The sequence below is a fragment of the Pleurodeles waltl genome, chromosome 1_2 (assembly GCF_031143425.1).
Source record: "Pleurodeles waltl isolate 20211129_DDA chromosome 1_2, aPleWal1.hap1.20221129, whole genome shotgun sequence".
In the NCBI taxonomy this organism is placed as follows: Eukaryota; Metazoa; Chordata; class Amphibia; order Caudata; family Salamandridae; genus Pleurodeles; species Pleurodeles waltl.
Window position 1 is genome coordinate 1,318,802,931 of NC_090437.1, and position 18,848 is coordinate 1,318,821,778.

The window sequence follows — 18,848 nt, forward strand, 5'->3', positions numbered from 1 at the left end:
TTTAGAATATTTCTTAAACATATCCTAGTCTTTGTTCGATTTCACTTCAGAAGTTTGTGCACGTCCTGAGTCGCCTTAACCTTCAGCAGCGTCCTTGTTGCTTGAACCCCGGTACCTACATCTGCAGCATTAGGTGCTTCATTTAGAGAGTGCACCTATGTTTAAGAAGGTTAAATATGTTTTAGGGCTCTGTTGACATATTTAGAATGTACTAGACTTATTTTTTTTTGCATTTGAATCGGTTTTGTGTTACTCACACTGTCGGGCCTGAGCTGCACATACAGGCCTAAACGTGATAAAACAACATTTTTGCTCACAAATAGTTGCCAAGATTCTTTACTGACTGCTGGCCTGCTGCAGGTGATTGATATCTTTGGTTCTGTGGAGAGTTTTTTCTCCCAGACCTTCCCCCTAATTTGCATTGAAGGACCTTTATCTAGCGAGATCTCTACTCCAGTTTCATCACTCACAGAAGCGAGCAGCAGAAAGACCTGACACAATCACTCCCCGAGGGGTGAACCCACCTGAGCTGACGGAAGAGGGCAGCAGGCAGTGGTGAGACCTCACACCATCACTCATTGAGTGTGGGAGATCTCACCTGAGGAGACAGGAGAGGGCAGCAGCCAGAAGTGAGATCTGGCACCATCATTCACTGAGCGTGGGTGATCCCTCCTGAGCTGACGGAAGAGGGCAGCAGGCAGAGGTGAGTCCTGACACCATCAGTGTGGAAGATCATATAAAAATGAATAATGTTAGCCAAATCAGTAGTTTAATTTATGTTTTAGAGCTGGTAATTAACATTTTAGAATATTGCTTAGACATGCCTTAGCCTTTCTATTTCACTTCCTGTTGTTCAGAAGTTAATGCGTGTCCTGGGTCACTTTCCCCTTCAGTAGCGTCCTTATTCCATGAACCCAGGTACCTACATCTGCAGCATTAAGGCCCATATTTATACTTTTTTAGCGCCGCCTTTGCGCCGCTTATTGACGCAAAATTACAAAATACAATGGCCCATATTTATACTTTTTTAGCGCTGCATTTGCGTAATTTTTTTACACAAAAGAGGCGCAAACTTCCAAAATACAATTGTATTTTGGAAGTTTGCGCCATTTTTGCGTCAAAAAGAGGCGCAAATGCGACGAAAAAAAAGTATAAATACGGCCCAATATTTGTAATTTTGCACCGCTTTGGCGTAAAAAAGCAGCGCAAAAGCAGCACTAAAAAAGTATAAATATGGATATAAGTGTTTTGTTTAGAAAGTGCACCTACTTTTTGGATGGTTGAATATGATTTAATGCACAGACTTTGTGATTTTTGCATAGATAAAAAAGCAGATGCCTCAGCAGGAAATCTGCTAAAAGTTACTTTGTGTGAGAAAAAGGTGATATAGTATTTGCAGCAATTGTTTTGAGAGACACTTAGGGCCATATTTATACTTTTCGACGCACAACTGCGCCAACGCAGTTGTGCGTCAAAAAAGTTAACGCCGGCTAACGCCATTCTGAAGCGCCATGTGGGCGCTGTATTTATTCAATGACGTTAGCCGGCGTTAGCCGGCGTTAGCCGGCGTTGCGGAGTGGTGTGCGCCACAAAAAACGACACACACCAGGCAGCGCCGGCGTAGGGGAAAATGGAGTTTGGGCGTTAAAAAATGAGGCAAGTCAGGCTGAGGCAAAATTATCGCCTCAACCCGATTTGCGCCATTTTTTTTGGGCGCCCAGACGCCATTAACATGACTCCTGTCTTAGCAAAGACAGGAGTCATGCCCCCTTGCCCAATGGCCATGCCCAGGGGACTTATGTCCCCTGGGCATGGTCATTGGGCATAGTGGCATGTAGGGGGGCACAAATCAGGCCCCCCTATGCCACAAAAAATAAATAAAAAAATACTTACCTGAACTTACCTTAATGTCCCTGGGGTGGGTCCCTCCATCCTTGGGCGTCCTCATGGGGTGGGCAAGGGTGGCAGGGGGTGTCCCTGGGGGCATGGGAGGGCACCTGTGGGCTCATTCCGAGCCCACAGGTCCCTTAACGCCTGCCCTGAGCAGGCGTTAAAAAATGACGCTAACACGGGAAGACGTCATTTTTTTTGACCCGCCCACTCCTGTGCGCCATTTTTGCACGGGAGTGTAAATACGGCGCACAGGCCTGGGAGTCATTTTTTAGACGGGAACGCCTACCTTGCATCTCATTAACGCAAGGTAGGTGTCCACGCTAAAAAATGACGCAAACTCCATGAACTTTGACGCTAGACGCGTCTAACGCCAAAAGTATAAATATGGAGTTAGTTTTGCGTCGAATTTGCGTAAAAAAAAAAACCGACGCAAATTCGGCGCAAACGGAGTATAAATATGCCCCTTAAATTGCAAACCCTCCTTTTACGTGACAAACATCAGGCGTCAGAAAATCAAAAAAATTGTACTAGACCTGCAGGTCAAATAACTTGAATAATCTACTAGACCTAACTGTAATGTACTTGACCCGTAAACGAGTCTCAAATTACGTGATCCTAGGCAAATAGTTTACAGAGTCACCTTTTTCTTAATTCTCACACATGATTGCACCTTCAAATATGTAACCTCGGCATTTCTGCAGTACAAAAAAACTCTTTTTTTTATTAAGAAAATTAAAGTTTGCTGCAGGTATCACAAGAATCTACCCACATAGAGGGGACAGATGACCCATGACTTGCTTTTAGTTTACTAACACATTGCCATCAGAGCAAGAGTGTTTCTTAGTTTGTTTAAACATTAATTTTTTGTAAATATACCATTAAGCCATGACATGGTAGCTTATTGTCATCTACACACAGTAAATTTCCAAGAAATATCCAAAAATCTTTCCACTAACTTGCAGCTTTACTGATAAAACTATATAGTGTATAAGTAATCTGTGAAAATTGGGTTTAAAAAAACATATCATTTGCACATCAACAAATAAAGAAAGTATTCTAATTTGTTTTCATCTTATTAAAATATTTTTTCATCGCACAGAAATACAAAAAATGGGCTTTCACAACTACTGAAATATATTTTGAAATGTGTTTACAGTTGACTTTGCCATTTAAATGTTATGTGTTAGGAAAACTTTAACACCCTATATCCTTTTATTTCACACTTTAAACAGCGGGTCAGACAGTTCACCTTACAAAATCATGGAACTCTGCAATCAGAAGGAAAATTAATTGTAAGACAAACTGACTTTTGACCTCTGTCTGTGAATATAGAGCAAATGTGACAAGAACTATAGGGGATATTTATAGTCCTCTAGCGCCACTTTGCGCCACATTAACGTCATTATTTATGATGTTAATGTGGCCCAACAAGGCTGAAATTTCTGCGCCGTATTTGCAGGGTGGCGCAATGCATGCATTGCGCCACCCTGTAACCCTTTGCACTACATTATGCCTGCGCTAGGAATAATGTATGCAAAGGGGGCGTTCTCCCACTAGGGGAACCAGAAAAATAGTGTAAGGAAATCTATGAGATTTCCTTGCATGATTTTTTACAGCACTTTTAACGTTTGCTCAAAAGCAGGAGTTAAAAGGGGCATTCCATTCTTTAGAATCTATGTACTCTGCAGGAGTAACACCAATATTTTGGCACTAATTCTGCAGAGTACATCAATAGCGTCATGTGAAATGACGCTATTGCCCCCTACCATGCGCCATGGTGCGGCATATTTTAAATATTGTGCACACATGGTGGCGGTAGGGGGGTGCCAAGGGGCACAGGGAAAGTGGCGCTGCACTCGGTGCAGTGTCGCTTTTCATAAATCTGCCCCAAGATTTCCAGGCCTCCTTTATTGCCCCTCCACTTTCTGACTGGGACAGTTAGAAGTTTAAGACTGGTCTTCCTCAGAAGGGTCTTCAGCTTGCAGCCTGTTGACCACTTAGTAAGGTGTTCTGATTCTGGCCACCAACACAGCTTACATAGATCATGCAAACCCCACCAACTTTCTCGTCACACAACACCACACAGGCCTACAGGATACTTCTCTCCATGATTGGGAATAAGTGCTGACTGCCACTGTGGTGTGGCACAATATTGTGTTCGAGGCACCCTGCCCCTCTGAAAGGATGGCACTGTGTCCATATCACCAGTACAGCTCAGCTGAGAAAGGCCTTCCACTTTATTAGTGTCTACATGGCATCCAGATGTGGAAGTGTCAGCGATCCGCTGCGCTGTGGTTCTACTGGGCATAATAATATAATATAATATAATATAATATAATATAATATAATATAGTATGATATAATATAATCTAATACAATGCAATATAATATAATATAATATAATATAATATAGTATGATATAATATAATATAATACAATGCAATATAATATAATATAATAAGATATAGTATGATATCATATGAACTTATATAATGTAATATAATATGATATAATATAATATATAAGGGACGTTGTAGTTAGGTTTTGAATTTACTCATACAAAACCCATAGAAATTCAACAGTTATAGTGAGAGTTCTTTCAAGTAGCTATAAGTAACTTGAAAGAACTGTAACTGATGAATTTTTATGGTTTTGTACGAGTAATTTCAGCACCTAACTATAACATCCCTGTTACCTTTGTTTTTTTAGTAAAAAAAAAAGAAATATATCTCTCTCTATATATATATATATATATACACACAACCTACTGGCAGTCATCAGTAGGTAGTCATAGTTAGGACCTAGTTTTCATAGGAGGAATGTTTTTTGTTTTGCCAGTAACTTTGGCGCTGCTTGATGGACAAATCTTCACGAAATATTCAAAACATATATGCTCAGTTTAGTTGCTATCTTGAAACTTTCGGGGTGATCCGTCAAGCAGGGGCTGAGAAAATGGGGGGTCCTAAAATGTGTTTTCCCATTTGTAGGAGGCTGGCCTGGCTTATAGTAGGTGCCTTGTGGTACTTACACCCTGTGCCAGGTCCAGTTATCCCTTATTAGTAGAATAGAGGTGTTTCTAGCACCTTAGGCTGATAGAAGGTAGCTATGGCAAAGCAGCTTAGGCTGAACTAGGAGACATGCAAAGCTCCTATTATACCACTTATATCATATAGCACAATATCATAATAAAACACAATACTCAGAGTAACTAAAAATAAAGGTACTTTATCTTAGTGAAAATATGCCAAACGTATCTCAGAGAATACCCTCACTTAGGAGGTAAGTAATATACACAAATTATATGTACACAAACCCAAAACAGGTAAGTAACAGTAAGAAACGGAGTGCAAACAATGTAGAATCACAATAGGATGCAATAGGTGAACATAGGTCTAGGGTCAACACAAACCATATACTCCAAAAGTGGAATGCAAATCACGAACGGACCCCAGACCTATTGTAGGTTGTAGAGGGTCGCTGGGACTGTAAGAAAACAGTAAGGGTGTCCAAGATACCCCACCCCAAGGCCCTGAAAAGTAGGAGTAAAGTTACCCTACTACCCTGGAAAGACGGAATAGTCGTGATAGGGGATTCTGCAGGAAACACAAGCACCAGCAAGAGCCACAAGCACCAACAAAACACTGAAGACGGATTCCTGGACGTGAGGACCTGTAAAAGAAGGGGACCAAGTCCAAGAGTCACGAAAGTGTCCAGGGGGGCAGGAGCCCAGAAAACCCCAGATGAAGGTTCAAGAGGGCTGCCTCCAGGTGGAAGAAGCCAAAGATTCTGGAACAACAAAAAGGGCTAGGAACTTCTCCTTTGGATGGAAGATGTCCCAAGGCAAGCTGGAGGTTTGCAGAAGTGTCTCCAGGCAGAAATACCACAAAAAAGCCTTGCTAGCTGCAAGAGTCACGGTTGAGGATTTTGGATGCTGCTGGGGCCCAGGAAGGACCAGGATGTCGCCCCTTGGAGGAGGAGACAGAGGGGGCGCTCAGCAATTCAGATAGCCCCCGCAGAAGCAGGCATCACCCGCAGAAGTACCTTAGCAGGCACTTGGAAGATATGAGGACAGTGGTCGTCTCAGAGCCACAAAGGAGGGTTCCACGATGTTGGAGTCCAACTCAGCATGTTGAGCACTGCAGGACGGAGTGCTGGGGACCCAGACTAGGCTGTGCACAAAGTAATCCTTGAAAAAGGGCACAGAAGCCGGAGCAGCTGCAAATCACGCAGTACACAGGTTTGCTGTCTTGCGTGGGGAGACAAGGACTTACCTCCACCAAATTTGGACAGAAGGGCCACTGGACTGTGGGAGACACTTGGACAAAGTTCCTGTGTTCCAGGGACCACGTTCGTCAGGATGAGAGGGGACCCAGAGGACAAGTGATGCAGAAGTTTGGTGCCTGCAGGGGGAAGATTCCGTCGACCCACTGGAGATTTTTTCTTGGCTTCCAGTGCAGGGTGAAGGCAGACAGCCCTCAGAGCATGCACCACCAGGAAACAGTCGAGAAAGCTGGTAGGATGAGGCGCTACAATGTTGCTGGTAGTCGTCTTGTTACTTTGTTGCGGTTTTGCAGGCGTCTTGGAGCAGTCAGCGTTTGATCCTTGGCAGATGTCAAAGAGGGAAGTGCAGAGGAACTCTGGTGAGCTCTTGAATTCGTTATCTGAGGAATAGCCCAGAGAAGAGACCCTAAATAGCCAGAAAAGGAGGTTTGGCTACCAAGAAAGGAGGTTGATTGTACGACGAAACAACGACTGCAAAAAAAACTACTGCCTTAACAACGAGGTCGGAACACCGACCTCGTTGCTACTACTAATGATTTTACCACGAATGCCTTAACAACGATATTTCGTTGTAAAGGCATTCCTGATAAAATCATTAGCAATAGGCACCATTCACCCTACATCCCTCACCCCACCCCCCAACCCCACCCCAAAACCTAAAACCCCCTGACCCCCCACCCACTCCCCAAAACCAAAAACGCCCCAACCCCCCAACCCCACCCCAAAACCTAAAACCCCCTGACCCCCCACCCACTCCCCAAAACCAAAAACGCCCCACCCCCCAACCCCACCCCAAAACCTAAAACCCCCTAACCCCCACCCACTCCCCAAAACCAAAAACGCCCCACCCCCCCAACCCCACCCCAAAACCTAAAACCCCCTGAGCCCCCACCCACTCCCCAAAACCAAAAACGCCCCACCCCCCCAACCCCACCCCAAAACCTAAAACCCCCTGACCCCCCACCCCCTCCCCAAAACCTAAACCCACCACATACCTTCGCCAAAACCCTTCTTTGTACCTTAACCACGCATGTTCGTTGTTCAGAACATACGTAGTTAAGGCACAAAAAACCGAAGTCGTGGTTAAAAAAAGCGTTGTTGCGCTTTTGTTAACCACGACCTTCGGAAAAAAAAGTCGTAAAAAAGGATGTTTCCCAAGGAGGTTTGGCTACCAAGAGAGGTAAGCACCTATCAGGAGGGGTCTCTGACGTCACCTGCTGGCACTGGCCACTCAGAGCAGTCCATTGTGCCCCAACACCTCTGAATCCAAGATGGCAGAGGTCTGGGACACACTGGAGGAGCTCTGGGCACCTCCCCTGTGAGGTGCAGGTCAGGGGAGTGGTCACTCTCCTTTCCTTTGTCCAGTTTCGCGCCAGAGCAGGGCTGGGGGATCCCTGAACCGGTGTAGACTGGCTTATGCAGAGATGGGCACCATATGTGCCCATCAAAGCATTTCCAGAGGCTGGGGGAGGCTACTCCTCCCCAGCCCTTCACACCTATTTCCAAAGGGAGAGGGTGTAACACCCTCTCTCAGAGGAAATACTTTGTCCTGCCTTCCTGGGACTGGGGTGCCCAGACCCCAGGAAGGCAGAATCCTGTCTGAGGGGCTGGCAGCAGCAGCAGCTGCAATGGAGACCCCGGAAAGGCAGTTTGGCAGTACCCGGGTTCTGTGCTAGAGACCCGGGGGATCATGGAATTGCCCAGAATGGTATTGGGGTGACAATTCCATGATCTTAGACATGTTACATGGCCATGTTCGGAGTTACCATTGTGACGCTATACATACGTAGTGACCTATGTATAGTGCACGCGTGTAATGGTGTCCCCGCACTCACAAAGTCCGGGGAATTTGCCCTGAACGATGTGGGGGCACCTTGGCTAGTGCCAGGGTGCCCACACATTAAGTAACTTGGCACCCAACCTTCACCCAGTGAAGGTTAGACATATAGGTGACTTATAAGTTACTTATGTGCAGTGAAAAATGGCTGTGAAATAACGTGGACGTTATTTCACTCAGGCTGCAGTGGCAGGCCTGTGTAAGAATTGCCTGAGCTCCCTATGAGTGGCAAAAGAAATGCTGCAACCCATAGGGATCTCCTGGAACCCCAATACCCTGGGGTACCTGAGAACCATATACTAGGGAATTATATGGGTGTTCCAGTATGCCAATGTGAATTGGTGAAATTGGTCACTAGCCTGTTAGTGACAATTTGGAAAGCAGAGAGAGCATAACCACTGAGGTTCTGGTTAGCAGAGCCTCAGTGAGACAGTTAGTCATCACACAGGGAACACATACAGGGCACATACTTCTGAGCCCTGGGGCCCTGCCTGGCAGGGTCCCAGTGACACATAGACTAAAACAACATATATACTGTACAGTGAAATATGGGGGTAACATGCCAGGCAAGATGGTACTTTCCTACACCATTCATTTTCCCATAGGGTCTTTAGACACGCCTACAGCCCAAACTGCTGAACGGAATTACACCAAATTTGGCAGAAAGCTAGATCGTGGTGCGTAGATTACTTTGGTGTAAATTCTTTCAGTAGTTACTGAGATATTAGAGTTTTAAAAATATGGATATATAGGGACACGGAGACTCTGCAGTTCTGGACTTGCGGATCCGGGGGAAAAGCAAGGCCCTGATTGGCTGGCTCCAACCTAACAGAAAAGTTGCGTCAGTTATTTTGTTTGTCCCATCGGCTGGGAGGGTGGGAAAGCAAGATTGAAAAAACACATATATCCTGACCCCATAGGACAAATAGAGGGGTCCCTTCCCTCGTGGGCAAAGAATTGCCCAATTATTATTATTTTTTGTGAGATCCGCGGGTCGGCCCATCCATCGGTGGATTCACGGATCCTTGGACCCATGGTTCAATCACTGGATTTGTGGTTCCTGAGAAAACTTGAAGAAAAAAACACCCACTGCAGCCAACCTCATGCTGCGCATGGCTGAAGGTCATGTACAGCTTGGGATTGGGTGCATGCAGGAGGGTTATCTGCTGGGTCTGACCCACAGCTTCAAGTAACAATGGTTTGTTGTCTCAGTACGAGTATTTATGTTATAGTGAACAAAGAAATATGTTTATAATTATCTGGCAGTTAGGAAGGGGAGAGCGTTATTTACATTTACAAAAGGAGGTCCGTCACTTTATGCTTTATTGGTATTTTAGGAATATAGTGAATAGGCATTGTAATGGCCGTAGTCCGTTGTCTAGCTTTAGCGGAATGTTGGGAAATTAGTCCTTCTACCATCTCGATGGAGGCGGAGTCTTCATAAATGGAGGAAGGCAACGTCGATCTCGGCGGTTTTATGGGCGTTTGGCGACAAGAGGAAGGACATCGGTATATTGACCGATGTTTCATTTTTGAAGGGAGTTTGAGGTAAGCGGCAAATAAAATTGTTGGAATCGGACAGCTCAGAGCATTTGTCCGAGTTAAAGTGGTGATATGAGGCAGACTAGTAAATTAGGGAATCGTAGGGTACGGAGGCTATTCGTGCTTTGCTAATAACTTAAGAGGCACAATCGGCACTTCAAGTCTCTATTGGAGAATGAGACGAGTGTTAAAACTATTCGGGGAAGGCATCGTATTAGTTATGCTTGTGCTTTCAAAGCCTAAAGCTGGTATTGATTCAGTCTGTGTGGTTACAAACACTATTCGTTGATAGCACACAATTAGGATGGTGACAGTATTGATACATTTCTAGATAATTCCTAAACAATTTTTTGGTTACAGAACAATCTCTGGAGATGAATAAATGAGCAGATTAGAGACAACAGCTATAGACTAATGGTGACAGTGGAAGAGCTACCGATTAGTAACTCCATTTAGACAGTTATTGGAATACCTTGAGGTAATTTTAGACCGGGCTTTTATTCCCAGGGTCATTTCAGGTACCTAGTTGCACTGATCTGCCTACTTATTTGTGTTGAGACATCAAATGAGGTATAATCTCATATAAGGGTTAACTGTAATTCTCTGTCTTTGGACTAGGTTCCCCTTTCTTCCTTCCTATATTAAGATATTTGGAGCGCATGCATATTGTGTTCTCTCTCTAAGTCACAACGTGTTGATTTTTAGTGCATGTATTAGGGCAGCCATGGATTGGGTGCATGTTAAATCAAGAATGGAATACCCTCAGAATTATCTGTGTCACTTATCACACTTACTCACGTAATTCTTTTTGGAGATGAACTTTCATGGTGACACTAAAACACTATGGATTGGTTAATTTATTTAATAATATTACATTAAAAGTTTGTGTTCTCTTTTAAAATGGCTCTTGGTTTCCAGAATTTCAAAATAAGAGATGCGACTTAAGTCCAGCCCTGAGGAAGTCAAATGACGAAACGCGTGTTGGCTGTGTAGTCGTTATAAAGAACTTGGGCTTGGTGATCTATTTTGGATTTCTACTTGAACGTTAAACAACTTCAAGGATCAATGGTAGTAATTGAAGTTAAAAGTTAAAGGACTGTGGCAACACATGGAACAACCCTGATGTTTCCAGTTTATTCATAAGGAGATGGACTGATGAAATTAGACTTTAATTTAGTTTAGTTTTGTGAAAGGAGTTTTTTGAATGTGGAAATGGACATTAATCAGATATTTAAAATATAAGATTCAAGGTTTACTTGACATGCTTATTTTGTATATTTTTGTATTTTTATTATTTAAATAGGTGATTGGTTATGTATGTGTCAAGGGGTACAATACACTAACACACGAGTGGTTTTTATTGCAGGCAACTTACTTTAGGGCGACGGGTGCCTCAGCGTGTATATGGGTCTGACCATTGGCCAGGCCCTTTGGCCAACCCACGCCACGCACAGCTGAAGGCTGTGTGTTGTACTGATTATATTTACGTGTGTGCATGCTAAAAAAAACATGGAAATTCACTTACAAAATCAAAGGTTACAGGGAGGTTATAGTTAGGTTCTGAATTTACTTGCACCATATTGAAATTCAGCAGTTATAATGGTGGCTAACTCAAGTAACTATTACTTGCACCCAAAGGTAACTATAACACACGTGCCTTCGCCATGCACATCTAATTACTCCAAATGCTACATCATTGAAGACACCTTCTGTGGCATCTTGATATTATTACTGCAACATTTGCAGTAGCATTGTTGATGAGAAAACTTTGCATGGTACGAGTTATAGTTACCATAGTGCATGAGTTAAAGTTACTTGAGTTAATCAGAGCTATCACTGCTGAATTTCAATGGTTTGTGCCAGTAAATTCAGAACTATAACGTCCCTGTAACCTTTGTTTTTTCATATATATATATATATATATATATATATATATATATATATATATATATAGATATATATATATATATATATATATATATATATACACATTTAACCGTAATTAATATATACATTTGTTAAGCAGGAAAAAAGAGTAAGTATATATTTTTTAAAACATAGTTTTTATACATGTTTGTACAGAGAAATACACATATCTTTAGATATACATATGATCAAATTATAAATGTTTACGTGCACAGGGACACACAGTCCATTGCTGTTTAAATACGGTGGTCATGTACGAAAGAGCCAACTCTTAGGTAGTCTTCTGAAGATAGGATAGTTATCCATGGACCTTGTTTTTGGGGTAATCAATTCCATAGTTTTGCTGCTTGAACAGAGAAAGATGTACCCCTATTGTCTTTTTCTTGTATGGTGGGGTTTTGAGAAGAGGTACCAATCTTGAGCGAAGTTTCCTCTGTTGAAAGTGTTTGGTGATTGTATTCCTGAGGAAAAGTGGTCTTGTTCCATGCATTGCTTTGTAGGTGAAACAAAGCAGCTTAAAGGAGGATCTTCTGGCCACCAGTAACCAATATAGGGCCCTCAGGGGAAAGCAAGCATCACACCTCGAAGGTGCAGCTTCCCACAGTACGTAGGAACTCCCCACCCACGACCCATGCACCTACTGCAAACAGGAGCCCCCTTTTTATATAGATGCTTGCGTACATGTTCACAATACCAATCCCACAACTTCATAATGAAGCCAACCAAGCTAATTTTTAAGGGGCTAAGAACAGATATTATCTCACTGAACTGTGCTTAATTTAGGTACCCTCCAATAGAAGAAATGCTGCTTCCCAGGCGTGACACTGATAGAGCGTTCCGACCATATAAATTTACCTGTATTTGGACGCTCTTGGGTCGATGAATCTTTTGACCAAGTGGGACTCACTTCACCCGAGAGTAATCAATTTATTCAAAATCAATAATCAATAACGAACATAAGCAATACCCTGATCAACATAACACTTCACAATTAATCCAGAATACATTTCGACGCAACCATGACCTTTCGGTCATGAATAACCACACCAGTTTATGCAAAGTTAATGAATTTATTTCCCTATATTAACAAAGCTAGCACAATGTAAATGTGTCTCAGCACCAAATGATATATGTAAATGAACATTAATAGCTGTCCATATCGGCGGAAAAGATGCAATCTATGCAGCATTTGAATAACAATGCCTTCAATGATAGCAACGCAAACCACTAAAACTACAATCTGTAATGGGCTAATTGCATACATTTAGTCAGCATAACAAGGTCTCAAATTGCATCGTGCGACAAATGAATCCCCATCTAACCTCGAATTAGCATCAGCATGTGGGACTTCATGCAAAACAATTTGGCAACATTAATTTGGAAAACTCCTAACTAGGGCTCTTATCAAAAATCAGCAGTTGGTTACCTAAAAAGAAACACAATGCAATTGTACATTTTTATCTTTCATATTTACCAAATTCGATCAGCATTCAAGGAAGTCTTCGTCTCACAGGTACCGGATTCAATCAGCATGGGACGGGGCAAAGGGGCAGGGTGGACGGGGCAATTGCCTCACAGCGGCAAGATAAACTACTACTTCATGCAAAGGGGGCAAATCAAAGTTAAAGTCTCTAGGGCGAGAATTACTCAAAGTCTCTTTCTCTCGATTAGAGAAAGCATCGAGGTCTCGTTCAAAATGGCGTCGCGGCAAGATGGGCCATAATATCTGCTGCAAAATGGCTGAATGTCTGTAATGGCTGTAATGGCGTACTTTCTCCTTGTGCACCTGGTTTAAATAAACAACAGTTCAAATCCAGTAGGGTCTTCCATTGGAGGGTTCATAGGTTGGCTTCAAATTGTCCAATCAAAAACAACAGTTCACAAGCTTCTACCTAGGCATACATTATCCTTGGAGTCGGGAACGCAAGTTGCAACATATTTTACCAATTAACTCACTTTCAGAGCTTCCATTGTCCGCACCTGCAGATTGACCTTGGAGTAAAGAAGAAGATGCCAGGCTGGCACAAAACCTTAAAGATAAGCATGTGAACCGATCTCACTGGAAAAATACAGCTTCAAGCAAAAATACACGTTTATTAGCACATTGGAAAAATACTAGCATCTAAACCGTGAGACAAGGCGACTAGGCCAAAGCCTCCACTAAAGTTATGCTAAGCTAGAACATTTCAAACAAGCAAATCATAGCACACGTTTACGAATATGTCAGATTAGTACAATTCTAATACATCACGTTATATAAAGCACGCTTATAAATGTTGGCAAACTACTCTGAGGGCACATTTGTCCCCGTACAATCTTTATTAATTCGGTTAAAGTCACACTTGATTATTGCAGTACTACGTTTATGCGCTAATAAATGTAAAACCTTCATTTCTGCGTCATCAATCCCTCCTCTGATGACTATTTGTCATCACACAAAACTATTCCCACAAATTGTATTCCATTAAAATTCTGTCAGTTCTGTTTGCCTTTTAGTTCCCCTTGTTTTTGCCTTGTATTCTTCTGCCATCCTTTTCATCATTTTCTCTTCCTTCCTTCTCTTAATTCTTTCCATGATCATTATTATTCCTCTTTTTTATTCCCCAAATCCCAAAGATGCAAATCAGTACTATTAGAATTCCCTGTATTATTTTTAGTAATATTCCATTCCAAATGCCACCAAGCCAATTTCCCACTGAAGCAATTCCCTTTCCAACCTTCTCCCAAACTCCTGGTTCTTTCAATTCTTTCAAGTCTGCACTCTCTTTTGTCAAATTTGCAAGCATTGTTTTAATCTTCACACTGTTGTCTGGAATATACGTGCAACAGTGACGCGCACCAAGCATTTTACAAACGCCGCCATCCTTTGCTAAAAGAATGTCTAGGGCAAGCCTGTTTTGAAGAGTCATAGCTCTTTCCGCTGCAAGTTCAGCATCCATCAGGATTATAGCACCTGAAAACTTTGTCAACATGTTATCCACTATAGTAGACAACTTTCTTATTTTGATGGAATTCAACACAACTCCCAATGAAGGAATCATGGCTCCAAATATATCTCCTACCACAGCAGCTGCGGTCTCTCTTTTCTGGATACGATGGGATCCAGACATCTTTGGAATCACCGATAGGTCATCCAGTTGATAAACCTTTGGGAATACTATACCCAAATAACATCTCCCCCACCATCCCTTTGGAAGACGATAATAGGCATTATACCCACAAATGTAATATACACCAGGTATGACAGGGTCAAGTCCGTTCAGCATGAATGTCCATTTGGCCTTAAAGATAAACGTGTGTTTACATTCACTCGCACCCACAAAAATATTATCATAATAAGACTCACCTCGATATATACAAAATTTCCCTACATGCCAAGCATCTAAAGCTATTTTCCCTTGTGTTCTTATTGCGGCAAAAGCATAATTATCTACTGAAGTCCTCTTATGTAGCTCATTTTCTAATTTCGCATTCATTTGTGCCCTTCTATCATCTGTGCGATCTAAAAAGCTTATTTCTACTGCAGTGAGCGAGCAGGTAAGGTTCTCCCTATGAGCGTGAGCTGTTTCAAAAGGTTGCATTGGCTCGAAAAATTCCCTCATTATTTTAGCATCCCAATCTTTAGCAATCTGGCTTAGCTGCGCTATTATAGGAAAAATACTGTATGTTGGTTTGACCATAAAATCTAGAAGTTACTATACTACATGTAATCCCGTATGTAAGAGGCATGTGATGATAAGTTACCCCTTCCGTTACCGATGTCGGTATCTGTGTACACACGTAACAATCTTTCGCATCCATAGTCTCCACATATTCTGTTAGTAGGCGATAGAAAACATTATATGAAAGCTCCTTCTTATCATGCAAGTGTCTCTCATCTAATTCTAGTCTTTTCAATGCGGTTAGTTCAGTGACAGTAACAGGAGCAAAAGTAGAAGCATCAATTTTCTCATTCTCACCCTTACCACGCATTCCAAGCACTATTGCCATTATTATTAATATACATGCAATTATCAATCCTATACACGCATATTTACAACATTTCATTCTACTCTTTTGTGTAGCGTACCTAGTCATGATCTGTACAGAATCAGAGAGCTGAAAACACTTATAAAAGAAACGATGTAGCAATTAGTTACAAAGCTGAACGAGCGCAATGTTCACACAGTTTTCTTCAGGAGGCCAGTCACTTATCGGTTAGCAGCATTTGTCTCAATTCGGCAATAACTCAGTCTTTTATCAGTTAGCAACGTTGTCTCAAATCGGGTTTAAAAGTCAATCAGGTTATCAAAGTCGTATCAAGTTAGCAAATGTCTCATCCGGTTTTAGCAATGTCCCAGCTGGTTGTATCACGTTAGATTATAGCAAGCAATGTCATTTACCCGCTTTTCAATCAACAGTGTCCATAAAACTTTTCTTTTCTATTGGTATCTCTTCTTCTTCGTTCTCGAGGCTAAGAGATACAAATTCATCGGTCCAATCGTCATTGACTACATATGCCCATTCTGGACCGGAATACCTCCTGTTTGGTATCCTTTTCCTTTTCAATTTTGCATCTCTCTTTGATTCTGCCTCGCTGGTACTTTCCTCTTTGGCCAAGTCTTTTCCCTCACTTGTCGTTGGTATCACGACAGACACTTCTTTTCTTTTCTCTTTCACTCTTGGCCCTTCACTCTCATTCAACTTTTCTCTAGTCTTTACTTTTACTGGTGATATACTCGGTCTTTTCTTTGCACTGTGTCCACTTGATGGACCTGCGATCTCTTCTGAAGACGTTTGAACAGTCTCGTTCTGTTCTGCCTCGTCCCCTCCTTCTGAGGAGTCAATCAGGTTTTCCTTTTCTTTTTCTGTACCGTCTGCTTCTGGGAAAGCCCTCCTCTGATCAGGCTCTCCTGCTTCTTCACCTCTTTCGAGCCCTTTGTCACCGTTACTTTCTTCAGGCTCTTTGTCACTTTCAGCTGCTTCAGGCTCCTTATCACCTTCAGCTGCTTCGTCGCTCTCTGAGGTTTCTCCTTGGTCTTCCCCAAGTGAATCGGTTGCTTCGTCCTCAGAGAATATTTCTCTCTCCTCTATTTCTGCCTGTTCGCTTCCAGTTCTGTTTTGCTCTGTCTCAGCGCTCAGCACTTTGTTATCAGGTACTGGCAGTTTCAGCGCTTCAACTTCCTCATCTGTGGGACACAACACTTTCTTTGTGTGACTGGCGTGAATCCAGTTGGGAACTCCCGCACACTTCACAGCGGTAGTTGTCGTCAGGATCACTTGGAAAGGGCCTTTCCAACGGGGTTCCAGACACGACTTCCTCACGTGCTTCTTTATCACGACCCAGTCACCTGCTTTCAGTGTGTGTCCTGGACCTGGGATCGGTGGCAAGGTGGTTGCTTCCACCTGGTGAGAGAAAGAGCGAACCACGTCAGCCAGACCTTTGCAGTAGTCTAACACCATATCATCTGTAATATTCAAAAGTGCGTTTGCGGGAACTGCAGGCAGTCTCATAGCCCTGCCCATGAGGATCTCGTGCGGGGACAATCCAGTCTTTCTGTCAGGGGTGTTTCTCATTGACATTAACACCAAAGGCAACGCGTCAGGCCATTTCAAATTTGTCGATGCACAAATTTTCGCCATTCTTGATTTCAGTGTACCATTCATTTGTTCCTCCAGTCCTGAGGCTTCTGGGCGATAGCTACAATGCAGTTTTTGCTCAATGTTCAGCGCTGCGCAAAGTAACTTTATCACCTCGTTATTGAAGTGACTTCCCCTATCTGATTCTAAAGAGATCGGGAATCCGAAACGTGGTATCAACTCCCTCAACAATAGTTTTGCAACTGTAAGGCTGTCATTTCTACGTGTAGGGTATGCTTCAATCCAGTGACTAAAAATGCACACAATCACCAACACATACTTCAGACCTCCATGCACAGGCATCTCAATAAAGTCCATCTGCATTCTGCTGAACGGGCCGCTCGCCCTGCCAATGTGGCTCATGTTCACAACTGTTCCCTTTCCTGGGTTCATCTGCTGACAAATGACACATCGATGGCAAACTGCTTCTGCAACTTGACGGAATCTGGGGTTAAACCAATCAGTTTTTAACAATCTTATCATGGCATCTCTCCCTAGGTGAGCCTGCCCATGATAGAACCGCGCTAGCTGTGATAAGAGACTATTTGGTAAAAAAAAATTCCCTCATTTGAAACCCATAGCTCATCTGGTCTCTTTGTACATTGTGACTTAATCCAGGAAGCCCTTTCATCCTCCCTGACGCTATTCTGTAATGCTTTTAGTTCATCCATTGTATCCACGACCTTCAAGGCAAATGCTTCAGCTGGTTCAAGCTCTGGCTCACTGATCGAATTCCATTCATCCCTGAGCAATATACAGTTCAAGGCACAAAATCTTGCGACTTGATCCGCATATGCATTTCCCAGGGAAACATAGTCCTGTCCTTTTGTATGAGCACTACACTTTACCACTGCAATTTCGGCTGGCATTTGAATGGCGTGTAACAATTCCCTTATTCTCTCCACGTTTTTCACTGGTGACCCTGAAGAGGTCAGGAAACCTCTCTGTGACCATAGTTGCCCAAAGTCGTGCACAATTCCAAACCCGTATTGACTATCAGTGTAAATGGTAACCTTCATCAATGTAGACAGCTGGCATGCTCTTGTAAGGGCTACAAGCTCTGCTACTTGTGCGGAATAAACTCCTTGAAGCCAGGATGCTTCCAAGACACCTGTTACAGTACATACAGCATATCCTGCTTTCAATATTCCCAATGCATCTCTTAAACATGACCCATCAACAAAAACAATTTGGTCATTTTCATCAAGCTTAGTATCCTTAATGTCAGGTCGGGGTTTGGTGCAAAATTCAGTCACCTGAAGGCAGTCATGCTCGACGTCTTCAGCGTTCTCAATTTCAGCATTTTCACCAGGAAGCAAGGTTGCTGGATTCAACGTAGTGCACCTTTTCAGCTGCACATTCGGTGAGCCCAGAATTATTGTTTCATACCTTGTGAGTCTTGCTCCAGTCAAGTGTTGCGTTCGGGAGCGGGTCAAAAGTATCTCAACTGAGTGAGGGACCATGACTGTTAATGGGTGTCCCATCACTATTCCTTCACTCTGAGTGAGGCTGATACCAACTGCTGCTACGGCGCGCAAACACCCTGGCAGTGCTGCTGCGACCGGATCCAAAGTAGCTGAAAAATACTCTACTGGTCTGTTTATGCCACCATGGGCTTGGGTCAAGACAGACAAAGAACATGCATCACGTTCATGACAAAACAATGTGAAAGGCTTTGTGTAATCAGGCATACCTAAAGCTGGAGCCCTGCACATGCATTCCTTTAATTCAATAAAAGCATCCATCTCAT

At 42.9% G+C, this 18,848-nt stretch overlaps 1 protein-coding gene across 2 annotated transcripts in view; it reads left to right on the forward strand.

The window, feature by feature from the left end:
• Nucleotides 1-451: 451 nt before the first annotated feature.
• The window catches only part of LOC138251274 (uncharacterized), a 144,138-nt gene continuing 125,741 nt past the window's right edge, over nt 452-18,848 (forward strand). The window contains exon 1 of one of the 2 annotated variants that reach the window (XM_069205637.1): nt 452-703. The gene's annotated coding sequence lies outside the window, so the exon portion shown is untranslated. Of the gene's footprint in view, nt 704-9,430; nt 9,560-18,848 lie in introns of those variants that run through there. The other variant, XM_069205638.1, reaches the window with a different exon arrangement.